Genomic DNA, 15,864 nt, shown 5'->3' with positions numbered 1-15,864 from the left:
TTGCTCATCTCCGACGAGCCCTCGCCGTCGAACCAGCACCTGTGCCGTCGCAGCAAAGCGCTCAATAGCTTCGCCTACTCCTTGCACGCCTAGCCATCCAATCGTGGTTGCCTGATTTCGCCGAGAATCCACGGTGCGAACCCTTCTTCCTCGCGGCCAGTAACTTCTCCGTCATGGCTGTGCCATCGTGGCCAGCGCCCTCCAGTGAGCCATTGCCCTTGCTTTGTGTACCTACAGCTCTGTCTCGATGCGGTGGTGCTTAATCCCTTGTTGCTTGGTCATTTTGCCCACTGCAGTCGCTGGAACACCGCCACCGACGAGCTTTGCTTCGCCGTGATCACTATGGACGTTGACCCGCATCACCGTTGCTTCTCCGGTCTCGCTCTTTGCTTCAACACGTTCGGGGTGAGCTACTGATGCTTCCTGGACCCTTTGTTTGACTGCTACCAGTCTCCTGTTGCCGGTGTAGCGCCACCGTGCTATCGCATCTGCCATGGCCGGCGTCAGCCTTGAATCATGCTGTAATCGCTTAAGCTAGTGCCTTCAATCGATGCGCCTAGTCATGGTGATTGTGCTGGTGTCTTCACTGTCGCTGTTGGTCTCACCGTCGGCGAGGAAGCGTCCGTCAGCGCCGTCTCCGTCATGGTCAAAGCTAGAGGTTGAAGATAACAAGTGGGACCCGATGTCAGTGACTCAACAGTTTGAAAATGATTTTTCCTTTTTCAGAATTGAATGAATAGTGTCTATTTTTGTTATTTTTGTGTAGATTTATTTCGAGCTCCAAAAATTATGAAAACTTTTGTGTTACCTCTTTGTGATGAATATTATTTAGGAAAAATATGAAATATTGATTTACAGTACTTTTTGAATGTGATAAAATTTGCTCAATTCATTAATAAATGGGTTTCCATGATTTTTCTAGGCTTAATTAATTATCCAAAAATTATGAAAATTGTTTTGCCACTTAGTTATCATGTGATGAACATTTACAAAAATTTTGAGCTCAATTGGAATAAGTTGATTTATTTCATAATTTTGAATTAAATAATTAATTCATAAAAGCAAATAGTAACTTTTAATGATTTATGTTTTGTTTGAATTTTTGGATTGAGTGATGACCTTGGGTCATTAGTTGATAATGATCCTTGGCAATTGATGTATGTGTTACGAAAAAGATTTAGTTTGTTTGACTTGCAACTGTACCGCGAAGGAAAGTTGTATTCGATTTGTTAAATTTTACATCCATCATCAAGCATCATGTTTCGTATTCCGCATCATGTTAAACATGGCATTGTTACTATGTGTAGTGAACGAAGGTGAGCATGTGGTAGTTAATCAAGTTGCGGAGGAGGTTAATCCGTCTGTTGAGGTCGGATCGGATACTTGTGGAGCATCGCAGAAACCTAACTTTTCCGTCAACGAAGGCAAGCCCCGGATGCATTTAACCCTACCTTGTGTTTACAAATTTTATTGCTTTTGCTATTCTATACTGCATTAAGTGATTAGGAGTCAAGTGGAAACCTAATTGGTGCATCACCAACCTTGTTTTTTCCATATCTACCTTGATTACCTGTTTTATTCGTAAATGTCTAGCTATGCTTAGTCCTGCTTAGTCGGGTGATTACCTGTCACCTGAGAATTTTAAATGGATCTTTGGTTACTTATGTTATCATGAGATATGAGCATGGAAGTAATAAATCTAGACCGGGTGGACTCAGTGTGTGAGAGCCACAAGACATGGAGGTCTTGTGAGTGGCTTCTTTCTGCCTGTGTCGATTAAGGTCCGTCCGTTGTTGAATTGCATGAGATGAGACTTTGTAGTACTAACCACATACTCCGGTAAGCCTTAACTCGGCTATTCTATTACGAGAATGGCTACTCGCGCACTAGGAGTGGAGAGATGGCAGGAATAGCATGTACCCACGTGGCAATGGGCTAGATTGGTGGAGTACTGTATTCTCGGGTGGTGTGGACCCATTCTTGTTTTAGAAGATCCGAGGGTAGGTTGATATATGTAAGTCGGGGACTTGCATATGTCGTGTGGTCTAGAATCCCCAGCTAGGTTAATAATCGGTTTGAATCGTCGTTGCTCCTCGGTTATGGAGACTCAACTCACTGTTCATTATCGTAGTTAATAACTAAAACTTGAGCTGGATTTGAGAAAGAGTTTGATATGAAGTTCATGATCTCATTACGGATCATGGTAGATTCATATATTGTTCTTATGAAGTTTAAATGTTGAAATACTAAAATTTTGTAAAGAGCTTTTACGCAAAAGAACTTTGAGTATTGCTAAAGCCATACCTTGAATCCCTGAACCTACATTCCTGAGTCTTCTCAGTTTTATTTCGGTTAAATCTTGTTGGGTACTTTTGTACTCAGGGTTCGTTGACCCTTGTTGCAGGTGAGACTCATGAGCAGGTCTGTTTTGGAACTTGCTGCATGACTGTTGTTCCTGTCGATGACGATAAGTGAATGTGTGATCCTTGGGCAGGATGCTTATTTTGTGTGTTATGTTTATGTTAATTATGTCACTCCACTACTACTATGGTTTGTAATAATTATCAAACTTAGTTTGTAAGGTTTGAAACAACTGGTTGGTAAACTATGTTATTGTAAGACTTCCGCTATTTTACTCTGATGTATATATTTGAATAAATGTTGTAATACTGCAATGACTCTGTAATGTGATCCTGCTCGGAAATCGTGGATGATTCGGGGTTCCCTGAGGACACCCGACAGACTTCTTAAGTTACCAGGAACATATGCATAGTTGTCAAAGGTCATTGGACAGTGACAAGTACATGTGGGTCCTATAATTTAGGAGGTTCTGCCATAGATTTCCACTGTCTTTATCTTGATATCACTTTTGTTTCTATAATCGATAGCCCTGATGGTGCAGTTGGAGTCCCTCCAACTGGTGGTGAATGTGGCTACGGCGGCCATCAACGTCCGAGGCCCCCTCATCAACGCCTGCCTCCATGACGTCTCGGCCCATGTCTAGGAGTTCTCCCTTCATGGCGTCCGTCATGGCGCGTCGGTGGCGCTGGCCATGGCACAGGTCTAGACCGGGTATGAGCTCCACACCATGGAGACTGGCTTCCCGATGGGCGACGGCCCCAAGGAGCATGAGGAGTTGATCGAGGAATTCGTCGACGCAGCGGAGGCCATCATGGACATCACATCCGCTCAGGATGTGATAAACAACGTTTTGATTAGTTTGTATTTAGGGCAAACTAATCAATAAAGTCTCTATTTTTTCCATGATTGTATCTCAGGGCACTTCTGCAATGTCTTTGTATATATCATGATTGCTTCTGTGTCTATTTTTTGTTCTATAGGCGATATATCATGTATCGGCTTTTCCCCCTTTTGGGTTAATTTTGAACTAGAGGCGATATCCTTCTGGTACCAGCTATTAGAACCGATGACTCAACAAATCGGCTGTCAAGTGTTGATCCAAATGCTAGGATAATATTCCTTCGAACATTTTCCATTGATCGATTCTTGACAGGTTGCACCATAACTCCTCAGACCAAAGATTAAACAATCGACCGATCTAGGCCAGGCATCTCATTAAGCAGAACAATCTTTAAATTTCCTTTAATAAATCTATCGAATCTGGCTTGTACTTAAGATTCAATTTAGCGCTCACAAACGTTGGCCGAGGCCTATCTCCAAGACCAATGTCTATCTCCTTTAATCCACCGACCGATGCGAAGCCATGTCCTAGCTTACTACTTGTGCCATCCATTAGATTATCTATTAAAACAAACTCTCAGAGCCGATTTCTTGGATCAGTTGTTGGCTTTCATCACTGATCCTAATGAAGCCTCCTTCCCATAGCTTACCAGAAAAACACTCAAAGTCTTCTATCTCCCAATATACTATATCGGTTGTTGCGATACTCACAGATTCATCAGCACGAACTAGCTCAACATCATCTCCATGCCACTAAATCAAACATTGATGCATGGTTGATGGTACACAACAATTTGCATGAATCCAATCACAACCAAGGAGTAGACTGTATGAACCTTTTCCATCAATGACAAAGAATGTGGTGAGCAAAGTCTTACTTCTGATTGTCAATTCGACGTTCATTGCCCCCTGGTCTTAGACGCATTACCCCCGAAATCCTTAAGCATCATGTCAGGCTCAATCAAATCCTCTGGTCCCTTACCAAGCTTGTGAAAAGTAGTATAAGGCATAAGATTGATAGAAGCACCTCCATCCACCAACATTTTGCTCATCGGCTTTCCATCGACAAAACCTTTCACATATAAAGCCTTCAAGTGCCGATGCTTGGCTGGCTTATTGAATATAGCTTGATGTACAACTGCCAGCTTGGCAACTATCTCGTCATACTCTGATTCATCAAAATCTAAATAAACTTTTTGGTCTACTAGAGCTCTAAATTCTGACGGCAATAGAAAAGTCATTTGAATATTAGCCGAGGTTGCCCTCTATCAGTTGTTTGTTTAGCACGCCACACTTGAGGTCTAATAGATGCCTGAGCCTGTTCTAGCTCCCTGTTCCTTAGGCGTTGCACCCTTCTTTTCTAGCTTTTTGTCAAACCTCCTAGACACCATTGTCCTTCCTGCCAAACATATTTTTCTTCATTATCTTCTTCTTGATCAGCCTAATTTTGATCAACAACTCGTTTTCCAAGCCGATCATGAACACTTCTATTTTTAAGCACCGATCCATATTATGATGGTACTCATCTCGAGCATGGATAGATTGGCAGTTGGCTTGAGATTGCCTAAACTCCCAATATTGCTCACTACACTCTAGGCAATTATTTCTAGTAGGCAATTTCAAACCTTCATTCTAACAATGTCTGAAGAAAGGACAATTCTAATGTGATTCAGCTTGCTTTCTTTCATGCCTCTCTTTCTCTTGTTGGCACTGGTATTCTTTCTCTTCTAACCAACGCTGATAATCCTTTTCCTTTTGTTGCTGCCATTTATTCAACAAAATTTGAGATGTGACACGCGGCCTTATCGCCCCATTTGACGTCCCTCCCTGCTCATATCGGCTCTTCTATTGGTCATGATGCCTTTTAATCTCTCTATATTCATCAGCCGATATTTGTATTTTCAGGTCGATGGTTCTGGCTTCTTTGGCCCTACTTGATGTTAGGACTTTAGTCTTCCCTTTGAGCAATCTAGCATCAACCATATTCTGATCTCTTGCGAAAGAATTATCATCAACTTTCATCTTTCGAGGTGTATCGAATTTGAGCTTTCCTTGTTGAATAGCCCTCTGTATATGTTGTCGGAAAACTCTACACTCCTTAGTAGAATAAGAGGTGGCATTGTGAAATTTGCAGAACTTCTTATTCTTTAACTGATCAGGAGGCAACATAACATGATTATCAGGCAACTTAATCTGTCCCTTCTCAAGTAAGAAATCAAAGAGCTTGTTCGATTTTGTGACATCGAAATCATAGCTCTCTTCAACTCCTTTTCCCCAAGGATTTGGTACCATTACTATCTTCTTAGCCTAATTCCATTCAGCCATGGCAACCTCTTCTTCTTCATCGTCTTTATAGCCGTCATCGACTGAATATGGATTATATGTTTCAGCAATTGCGGCACTCTTCTGGAATCGGGTATCTCTGTGCATATTTTGAAATTGGCTATTGAGCGCTGCCACTCGTTGAGCCAACTGACCTAAATTGTCAAACTCTTGCCTAAGCAGTTTCTCTCTCCACATTGGCAACATTCCTTAAACAGCCAAAACAGCTAGCTGATCATCGGTCAAGTTCAATGAGAAGCACAAATTCCTAGTCTCTCAGAATCTCTGAAGAAACTCGGTGCTCGATTCATTAGTTCTCTGCCTTATAGTCGTCAAATCGGTAATTTTCTTTTCTCTTGTCTTAGTGTAAAAATATGTATGAAACTTCTTCTCTAGGTCAACCCAATTGGCAATGGAGTTAACTGGCAGCGATGAAAACCAAGTGAAGGCTGGTCCTAACAGGGACAAAGAGAAGAAACGAACTCGATGGGCCTCTTCAATGGATGCTTCACCTAACTATGTAAGATACCGACTAACATGTTCTATTGTACTCGTGCTATCCTTGCCAATGAACTTAGCAAACTCTGAGAGCCTGTAATTTATAGGAAGAGCAACCAAATCGCACCATTCTGGATATGGGCGTTTGTATGAGAAGGTCTGCCCTTTTGGCTTCAAACTGAACCGATTCTTCATCATCTCGGTCATTCTAAGCAACAACTCATCAGCATTTGAATTTGGATTTCTCTGCAATTACTGACCCATCTGTGAATTAAAATTTCGGGTACCTTGATACCCTAGATTTGGAATCATGTGAAGGGTATTGTAATTTGTGCCATAATGATATCCTTGTGGAATCTCTATCTATTGGGTCATTTGCTGGTTTGCTGCTTGAAGTATCTGGTTATAGATGCTGGGATATGTATCTTTATGAATCCTTTGGACTGATGGCACTATTTTTTGAGCTGACGATGGTATCTGGCCTGATGTGCCAAAATTGACCATTTGATTCTGAACTTGCCCCATCAGCTGTTGCACAAGTTGCACTGATGATCCAGGATTATACTGCATCTGATTAGTAGTAGCACCTTGAACTTGCTCAGATGAGTTCTGAACTGCCTGGACATCATCATTACCAGCTGATGCTGCTTCTTGAAGGCTAGTACCGGCTTGTTTAGTCCCCTGAGTTGACGGATGTGGAATATTGTAGTAAACCGGTTCAACCTGATCAATTGAATATCCATAAAACACCTCTTTACAGTGTTATGGAATATGTTCAAGAAAACTGTATTATAGTTCAATATGGCATCATGAACAGATTTGTTTACAGCCTCTACGAAGAAACGTCTTTCTTCAACTTCGTCTGTGTCTGACTACCCATGCAACAAAACTCTTGGTAGTAGATATTTCTGAACAACTTTATTGTCACGTGTCTTGGTGTAGAACAACAAACACTCGTTCTGAAATTCATTTATAGCTTTGTTGATGATATCTTTATCCTCATCAATTATGTCTTCATAAGGCACCATAAGAATGTCACTATTGTTGTAAGTCGCCATGACGATTGTGGGGTCCCACCGGGCGTGCCACAACGTCTGTCGACGCAAAAATGTATCGATACATCTGGCACACAGCAAGCCAGAAGGATCTGCTTGATGGAGCAAGGCTAGAGATCCACTTGGCTTCAACGCAGGGCTAGCTGATCCTGCGAATTTCTCCCGAGGCGTGCCAGTCAATTTGACCTGCAATTAACAAGGAGAGAAACTTTATCAGTAATTTAAGGTGGAACATGCTAGTTTTGCCTAGACAGTTCCAAGTGTGCCGTTTCGGGAGTAGCCAGATAGGAAAAATCGACTAAACGACCGATATGCGAAGAAATCGGCTGTTGCGGACTATAAAGATCATGGGTTATGATTGATTTTATGTTTACAAGTACAATGCACGCAGATATAAGTAAAATCATCAGCTAGGTAGGTATTACCAGTGTAAGGCATTGAGTCGATGAATCTAACGAGAAAGGATATAACATGCGAACAAATCGACTGTTTAGTACAAATGGATCTACAAACGCTTTGAATTTAATCTGTTACCATCAACAGTGAGGTTCGACCGGATCGATGGCAGCTTTGATGATAATAACAAACTAAAACCGAAGAATCCGTAAAACTATCTATACATTGACAGGCTTTTCGAAAGACATGCTATATGTGTGAAAGCTTAAGCGGATTGGCTGAAATAGCCGATTCAGGTAGAAAATAGAATACAACATGTAAACAATCGACTATTTAACATGGACAAATCTATGAACTCATCAGACTTAACCTGCTATCTCTAACAGTGGGGTTCGACCGGATCGATGGCAGCCGTAATAAAGACAACAAATCAAACCATCAAATTAAACAGATCTATTCACATTTAATAGAATCATAGAAACACACTATAGGCGTTAAGTGTGGGCGATTGGCTATTTAGCAGATGCAGGCATAGCAAACAGTCAAGGTCACGCCTGATCGAAAATAAATCTACCAACTAGCATCCCCCGATCTAAAGTGCCATCAGTGGAGATCGATCGGATCGTTACATCCATAATAGCGAACTATAGACCAGATTTAACTAGCTAGTAAACCTCCTCAAGATCAGACATGCCATAACCGCGTACTATGCACGATCAAGATCGAAGTAGAACAGCCGATGAAACATAACTCATCGCTCAAAGTAAGAAACATCGTATTGTAATAAAGCAAACGATGGACTAAAAGGATATGAGGCTAATCTAGATTGATCTCGACTGGACAGGTTGATGTTGCTGAAAACTAATAACAATAGGAACATCAGCATGATTGGTAACTTAATAAATTTACCCGAAGGATGCCACCCTTAGGCAGAGCCGATAACTTGACCTTGATCGAATTCGAGCAGTGGAGGTCGAACTTAACCGATGCAACCATACTTGAACTAGATAAGGATCGACAACTAACTTATACTAGAGTTCACAGTGGAGGTCGAACTTAACCGATGTAGTCTTACAAATGGAAGTATAAGTCATGACGGTACTTACAGACAAGCCAGAGATCGGCCGGACCGATGCAGCCCTGCTTGTTGAAGAACTCGCCGAGATCTACACTACTCCTACTCCTAAGGGTTGGCGTAAAGCTGAAAAAAGTAATTTGTATTGATTGGATTGATGTCCTTTTTACAATAGCCAGGGTCCAATATTTATACCCGGAGCCTAAGCATGAATCCTATTCAAGTACGACTCATTACAATCTTTGGTATAAAAGAAAACATTCCTAACTTAAGATAACTTGGACCATAATCTTTTCCTTTTTGTAGAGTCCGACATATATTTCTCGACGCCAACCGTAGCTCATTGTCGTTATCTACTGACGTCATTCGAAGAGAGCCGATTCGAGTACCGCATCTGAATCAGCTGATATCGATCCTTATGCAATCGATTCCTTGATTGACACAATCTTGAAAGCTTCGAGTTACCGTATTCTTCTTCCCAAATTTTGGTGTAAACAGAAAGGGAGTCGGGGAAAGGGGAGAGGGAGTACTTTTTGGCATTTTAAGAGTATATATAAAGTATACAGACTATAGTAAGCTTGTGTGTATCTGGGTGATAGGGCATGAAGCCTAAACTTCCTAGAGAACAGTTGGAGATTCCATAAGTATGAAGCTCGATGAACGGAGCGAGAGAGGGAGTGAGATCTAGCTTGGGCGGGACGAGGCAGAAAGAACGCGTAGATGAGAGAAGGGAGAAGAGATAAGAGAACTTGGCTCTCATGCATACAACAAGTTGGGCACAGAAGCAGTAGTGGGTTCCAATAGAGATGTATGTGAAGAGTAATAGAAAAGAGAATAAAAACATCAAGTAATAAAAAGTTTGTATATAAATAGGAGACTAACTATTGTATAGCTTAGCTCTTCCAACGTGACTTATAGCTAAGTGCTTGCTCTATTATTGACTTTCTTACGGGCATGCGCGGGTTTCCGTCAGCAGGAAACGTGCAACGACATTTTCCTTCAGCAGGAAACGTGCAACGACAATTTGGTGAGCAGCGTGGACGGGCACGGGATCCGCACAGGCTGATAGAAACGATGCTTTTTTCCCTCAACGCGGTACATCGAAATATTTTGGATGACTTTATATATTATAAGGATAATTTACGTGGTCCCAAATACAACAGGCTCGGTTGCACACTGCAATTAATGTCGACCACCGACAACAAACTCTCAATTTTCTGAATATATGATGTCATTTCACTTGCTCCGGTTTCCACGCACGCCTAGACTTTAGCCTTTCATTTTTCCCTTATTTGATATACATATACCGGTTTGGATGTGAGAAACGTTTCAGTTTCTGAAGAGAATCAGCAGAATCACTTTAAAGGGTATTTTCAGCGAGTGGTTCGACACTGAAACATTTCACCATTTCTACATACACATGCGAAACGGCTGGAGGCTAGTTTCACTCATATTCTCATCTTATTGCTTCTTACTTTTTGGATCATTTTTTCATTTAATTATTTTTTAGTGCAACAAGTTAATATGTTTTTTATTTTAAGTTGTTCTCCAACCACAAAAAAAGTTTAGAATTTTTTGAACATATTTTTATTTAAATGATTTTTTTAATCAGAATCCAGATTGCCAGTCAAATGACTTCGTAAAGTGATTCCAATTCACCACAAACACGTTTCGTCAAAGAATCTGTATCCGAAACGTTTCTGCAAGAATCTAAAGCCCTACCAAACGGGCCCTAAAACTTGGTTAGAGATTTGTAAGCTTTGGGTCTTGGAATACATATGTGTGCACGCCTTATTATTATATACTCCCTCCGTTTTAAATTATAACTCGCTTTGACTTTTTTAGTTCATCCATTTTATTATGTATTGGATGAATCAAAAAAATCAAAGTGGATGAACCAAAAAAGTTAAAGCGAGTTATAATTTGGAATGGAGGGAGTAACAAACATAAATTAATCAACGGAGTAGACGGTCAAGGACGCCATGTTCAAGCGGCGTTGGGTCCGTGACATTACCGGAGCACCCACCATGCAAGTCCTTTGCGAATACGTCGACCTCTAGGAGACACTCGAAGAGGTAAACCTGCAGCCCACGGTCTCGGACTGAGTACGCTGGTATGCCGACGAAAACGGACCACCAGAGTTCTTTGGCTCCCAGCAGAGTTGTTCTTCCAATGAAAAAGGACCGGTATGCTGACGACGAAGTATACTGGCTGGACTTCACAGTAGCGTTTACACTCACTCCGAACTGGGAATTTTTTTGGTTATTATGTGAGAAATGAATCGTGGCGTGTTCTTATTGGAATTGACGGCCAAACTTCTTTGGAACCAATGGAAGAATGAGACTCAATGTTCACGCTAATATTATCAAATTCTGGGTTATATATCATCCAGAAACAGTTTAAATTTTGGCTTCTGCCATTTATTTGTGCATATCATATTTCTATGGGCTTGCAGGCTTCTTATTAATGTTTCGGTAGGCTCATACATGTATTGTATTGTTATAGCCTTCTTGGTCTAATCGAAAATTAAATAAAACCCTCAAATCGGGAATCCTAAAAATCTATTCCAACAGGGACGTGCAGCCTCTCACTCGTGTTGTTGACCGACGAATTGTATAAGCACATGCTGCGTTCCACGGTTCAAGTAGAAAGCCCCTTTGTCGTCCTTCTCTCCCTTATCACACCATGGCCAAAACCAAGCTTAGTACCGTGCAGCTCCAACTGATACTTATCTCCATGGCGCTCGCTGCCGCCGCCACCACTGACACAACGCACCTCCGGTTCTACATGCACGACATCGTGACGGCAACAGCAGGGAGCCCGGCAACGGGGGTGCGTGTGGCGAGGGGCACGACGCCGCTGCCGGGAGACCCAACGTGGGCTTCGGCGACATGCACATGATCGACGACCCACTGACGGAGGGTCCCAACGCGGCGTCGCCGGCAGTGGGGCGCGCGCAGGGGTTCTACCCCTTCGCGGAGCAGCAGGAGCTGGCGGTGATACTCTCCCTCAACATAGTGTTCACGGCGGGTAAGCACAACGGCAGCTACCTCGTCGTCCAGGCAAAGGACGCATTCTTTGACGAGGTCAGGGAGCTGGCGGTCATTGGTGGAGCAGGCAGGTCTATTCAGGACGCACTCCTTCGACTCCAGCACCAAGAACGCCGTGGTCAAGATCGACATGTACCTGCAATTGTTCCAGGGATCATGTCAATTCACCTGTGAATCGAACTTTGTTCCAGGGACATGTGCTGCTCTAACTCATATGGACATGAAAAGTTTAGAGATTTATAAATGATCATGTTATGTGTTTTAATTTGTTTTAGGATCAGACTGCACATGCCTCAACATTTAACTTGTATGGACATGAGAGAGAGTGGTGGATCATGAAAACACTTTGTATTACAACTCATTTTCGAATCAGACTCTGCATCATGATTAGACACAATACTCTAACTTGTACAGACATAGGAGAGATCGAGTCCTTCAGATCCCTATTAGATGGCCGGCTATGAGCAATGAAAGATAAAGAAACATTTTGCTTTATAATATTATATTAGATAGACTAGTCCATCAACCAGAGCAGAGACTATGATCTTAGAGAATAACCTTAAAGTATAGTAAAAAGTTATAAGTGGATTCTAGGATGATTAAGAGAGAAGAGAAGTGGACTATAAGTTTACAACTAGTTGATGCACGAGTTTTAAAAAAGAGAAAAAAAAAGAAACTATGTATTAATGATAAAATATGATCTAATAGCCAACTACTATATGGCTGGGCTGATAGCCAACAACCGTTTGTATTATTAGCCACGCTCTTAGTATACAGTTGACCAGTTCGTTGCAACATCAGCACAGATCATTTCCTTCTTGATGTTCTCGTGTCTTTCATCAGTTTGAGGTGATCATATTGATCACCTGCGTCGTTTGTCCACCGCTTGGCAAGTGTTATACTCGCCACAATGCAAGTCAGGCAACTAATCACAACCAAATCTCGCCACAATGCATCAGGGATGTGAGAACTGAGTCCTGAATTAAGTATTATTCTCTTTGGTTGAGCAGAATTTATAGACCAACCTGCAGTACAAGTACAAAACGGAGGTTGGTGTTCGCTGTGCAGCGTACATCCAAACGAATTTCGAAGGAATTTTCAGAAGCCATTTCTTGATCCCAAAGGTTTCTGTTGGGGTTTTTCTATACGAAAAATCTGTAGCTCACTCGAGTGATTCTGTTGGCTGCGTCGCTCGATTTTGCAGCTGTTGGATGCTGCCGTGGTTTGATCTGGTGCGTCAGTCTCTTTTGTGTCTGTTTGGCTCGCTGTTTTGTGGGTCCCGTGTGTCAGCCTGTACTGTTTGGATTTTTGAGAATCGCACCTTTATTCTCTCCTTTCGATTGGAATGGTTGCGACCGCTGCTTCATTTCTTTGCGTTTCGTTTTCTCGTCTGGGTCTAGGGTTTGCAGAGGCGACGCAAAGCGACTCTGGGGCGACGAGATAGGGTTCGTGTTTTGTTCTTGGATTCCTCCCCTTTCCTCCGTCGATCTGGTCAAGCTAGTTGTATGGTGATGTAATCTGACTGTGGTTTCGTATTTTTCCACTGAATTATTCTGTATTTTCGATTTCCCTTTGGATGTGTAGCTCTGATTTTGTTGTTGTTCTATCTCTGCAGGTTGGATTGGCTTCTCGCGTGAGGTAAGTCATTTTGCTTGATTCTGTTGTCATCCTTTTTTATTCTGGTCTCTGGTGCGCTTCATTTCTGGTGCGTTTCGTTTCATTTCTCGTCTCAGTCTCGGGATTGTAGCGGCGACGCGAGGTGACTTCGGGGCGACGAGCTAGGGTTCGTGTTTTCTCCTTTGATTTCTCCCTTTCATCCGTCGATCTGTTCATTTTAGTTGTATAGCGATGTAATCTGACTGTGGTTTCGTTTTATTCCTCTGATTTGTTATGTATTTTCGATTTCCCTTTGGTTGTGGACCTCTAAGGTTGGATTGGATTCTCGCGTAAGGTAGGTCATTTTGCCTGATTATGTTGTCATCCTTTTTCGGTGTTGGCCGCTGATGCTTTTTTTGTGATTTGATTGGATGATGTGATTCCCCTTTTCCATGGCTAGCTCTAATTTCGCCGTTGTTGTACGTGTGCATGTTGGATCTGCCAATCTCCTAAGGTATGTGTCTGTACCTATCTGTGTTTTTATCAGGTTGTGTATTTCATTATTTTTTAGTTTGTATTATATCATGGTTATTTTTTATTATGATGTTACTTTGGTTAGATAATTTGAATGTTTAGGTATCCTACATTATTGAAATTTTTATTTCTGCATTTTTAATTTGTGCTTAGTATTAGTTTGTTATGATGTGGTTGTATTTTAAGTAGATTTTTCAATTATGCTCTAGGTTTAATGGGTACCGTATATTCTTGTTTTTAGGTTCAGTTTAATTCAGGCATCTTCTGTGTTAATTCAGTATGTTTACTTGAATCCTGGTTCAGTTTATGTCATATTTTAGTTGATATATTGTCCCATTTCTGTTATTAGAGTTTAGTTATGAATAAATGGCCGTTTATGATGTGGCTTGTTATTGATTTATTGTTTATGATCCCATGTTGCTATGATTGTGTTTCGGTGTAGTTTTTTGCTCTGTTTGTGATTTTCTCTTTTGTTGCTGATGATCAGTTGATGCTTATTGGTTTGTAGTAGTATAATTCTTCTGGTTGGTAGGAGTAGTTTAATTTTCATATATATTACTGGACTGTCCGTCATAGTCTAATTTTATCTATAGTGCGTTCTATCTAATCTAATTATCTCGTCATAGCTTAATTCCACTAGCTGCATATTATTTTGTTGGTCATGGTTTTACTGGCAGTGCTTGTGAACTTTTTTGGATGATGGATTTCATGTGGACTACTTATGTATCTGGTACTGCCTGCAAACTTTGTCGAAACTTGAATGAATTGTCCACATAGTTTCACTATTTTCTGAAAGCATTTCATCTCTTTCATGTTTGTCTGAAATTTAGAAGTCTGTACCTGAATTCATTGTCGGCGTACTTTCAGTAGTTGTAAAGATTTGTTTTGAAAATTGAAATAGGTAGTCTATTCGGTCCTTTTTTAATACTGTATGATACTGTGGATTTGTTGTATCTGTTTAATTAAATTACTCATCAGATGTTATTTTCTTTTTCTAGGTTAAATAATTTGATATTTATCTAGTAGCGTTCTATCTTCTTTATTTGGTTGCTATGATGTGGTTGTATTAGTGTATTGTTTACGTTAAGTGTAGTTTACCCGTATTTGACTTTAATTTTATCTTAATTCTATTGTAGCCATATTTTAGTTTCATTCTTTGTTAATTGTAGTAGAGAATATGTTATATGAAATTTAATGTTTTGTTCTTTATACATTTTTCCATTTCTAAATTTGTTAACTATGTTTCTAATTATATGCATAATGCTTTTATTTGTAGATGGAGACTAGAAGAAGTAAAAGGCATCAAGTTGTTGATGTATCTTTAGAAGATGACTTTGTTGATCTAGATGTGTTTACACTAAATTTTGGAATGGTATACGGGAAGCCCAAGATTTGGGAAAGCGTCTGAAAACTACGTTGCACACAGAATCGGCCCGAAAGCGATTGAGCCCACAAAGCCAGAATAAGTCAACGACAAGCACGAGAAGGCAGGGTTAATTGGCATGGGCTAAAGCACGAAAGAAGTGGACTCTATCAAGAAGGAAAGCTTGGAGTCCAATTTATCTAAATTAGGATATTTGTTTTATTTCCAAGTTTTGTAATAAGTCTCATTCAACTAGGACACATATTTGGACGCAGGGTATAAATATGTAACCCCGGCTATTGTAATGTACATCAATCACAATCAATACAAATATGTTTCACGCCACAAACCTTAGGAGTAGGAATAACATAGAATCTTGACGTCTTCTTTGGTAGGCAGGGCTACATCGCGTCGATCTCCGATTTGCTGTAAGTACCATCACGACTAGTTTTTTATCTTGTTAGGTTGCATCGCTTCGATCTCTAACGTGGTTTAATCCTAGTTAGTTATCGATTTGTATCTAGATTAAGTAAGGCTACATTTTTATGGCCTCTTGCTCGGTTTTGATATCAAATCACCAGTTATCGAATCTATTAGAGATTAGTAGGGTTTCCTTGTTGTTTTTGGAAGATTCACCGATTATCGATCTTGCTATCTTTGGTATCTTTACCAATTTTAGTAATATCACCAATTTACCTGGTCGGGATCGACATAGATCGGCACGTCATCATATCAATCTGTCGTCTTTTTGCTACATCACGTTTGAACCCTTTT

At 40.8% G+C, this 15,864-nt stretch overlaps 1 pseudogene; it reads left to right on the top strand.

The window, feature by feature from the left end:
- The first annotated feature begins 11,232 nt into the window (after nucleotides 1-11,232).
- LOC136488778 (dirigent protein 19-like) lies at nucleotides 11,233-15,135 on the top strand (annotated as a pseudogene).
- Nucleotides 15,136-15,864: the final 729 nt, after the last annotated feature.

This window comes from Miscanthus floridulus, chromosome 10 (assembly GCF_019320115.1).
Source record: "Miscanthus floridulus cultivar M001 chromosome 10, ASM1932011v1, whole genome shotgun sequence".
In the NCBI taxonomy this organism is placed as follows: Eukaryota; Viridiplantae; Streptophyta; class Magnoliopsida; order Poales; family Poaceae; genus Miscanthus; species Miscanthus floridulus.
This window is presented reverse-complemented; position numbering and strand designations above follow the sequence as displayed.